Source organism: Otolemur garnettii, unplaced genomic scaffold (genome assembly GCF_000181295.1).
Source record: "Otolemur garnettii isolate 467f Iridium unplaced genomic scaffold, OtoGar3 scaffold00136, whole genome shotgun sequence".
Lineage (NCBI taxonomy): Eukaryota > Metazoa > Chordata > Mammalia > Primates > Galagidae > Otolemur > Otolemur garnettii.
This window is the reverse complement of record NW_003852531.1, coordinates 445299-446393: the sequence shown is the minus strand read 5'-3', so window position 1 is coordinate 446393 and position 1095 is coordinate 445299.

Here is a 1095-nt window from a genome sequence, read left to right as displayed (position 1 = left end):
GGGCTGGATTCGAACCCGCCAGCTCAGGTGTATGTGGCTGGAGCCTTAGCCGCTTGAGCCACAGGTGCCGCGCCTGCCTCTTAAGTTCTGTTTTACTTGAAGATACCATTCCCTTTCCAGCTATGCAGTCAAGAAACTAGAGAGGTATCCCTGGCCTCTCCTTTTATCTTTCCCCTCCACCTCAAAGCTAACCAATTACCCAATTGCTCCTGTTGACTTGTACTTCTAAGTATTTCTCAAGTCTATCTACCTGCTTAGTTCAGACACTTATTCTTTCTCACTGGACTATTACAACAGCTTATCAAATGATCTTTTTGCCCAAATTTTGCCAGAACCAGAAATCATTGGTTACTGGATAGATTTTTTTTTTTAAACAGAGCCTCAGGTTGTTGCCCTGGGTGGAGTGCTGTGGCATCACAGTTCACAGCAACCTCCAACTCCTGGGCTTAAGCGATTCTCCTGCCCCTGCCTCCCAAGTACCTGGGACTACAGGGGCCTGCCACAATGCCTGGATATTTTTTGGTTGCAGTGGTCATTATTGTTTGGTGGGCCCGGTCTGAATTCGAACCTGCCAGCTCTGGTGTATATGGCTGGTGCCTTAGCCACTTGAACCACAGGCACAGAGCCAACAGATTTTATTTTATTTTATTTTATTTTTTGAGACAGAGCCTCAAGCTCAACCCCTGGATGGAGTGCCATGGCTTCACTGCTCACAGCAACCTCTAACTCCTGGGCTAAAGCGAGTCTCCTGCCTCAGCCTCCCAAGTAGCTGGGACAACAGGCACCCGCCACAACACCTGGCTATTTTTTGGTTGCAGCCATTATTGTTCTTTGGCGGGCCCAGGCTGGATTCGAACCTGCCACCTTAGGTGTATGTGGCTGGCGCCTTAGGTGCTTGAGCCACAGGCGCTGAGCCAACAGATTTTATTTTTAATCACACATCTTACCCTGACATTCTCGTACTTAAAACCCCACATAGTTTTCTCATTACTCACAGGATAAAGTCGAGGCTCCTTATTGTGCTACTCAAGGGTCTCCATAATGTACAAACCTCAATCACAGAGCGTGAACTAATTGTCCTTCCCGGCTCACGTG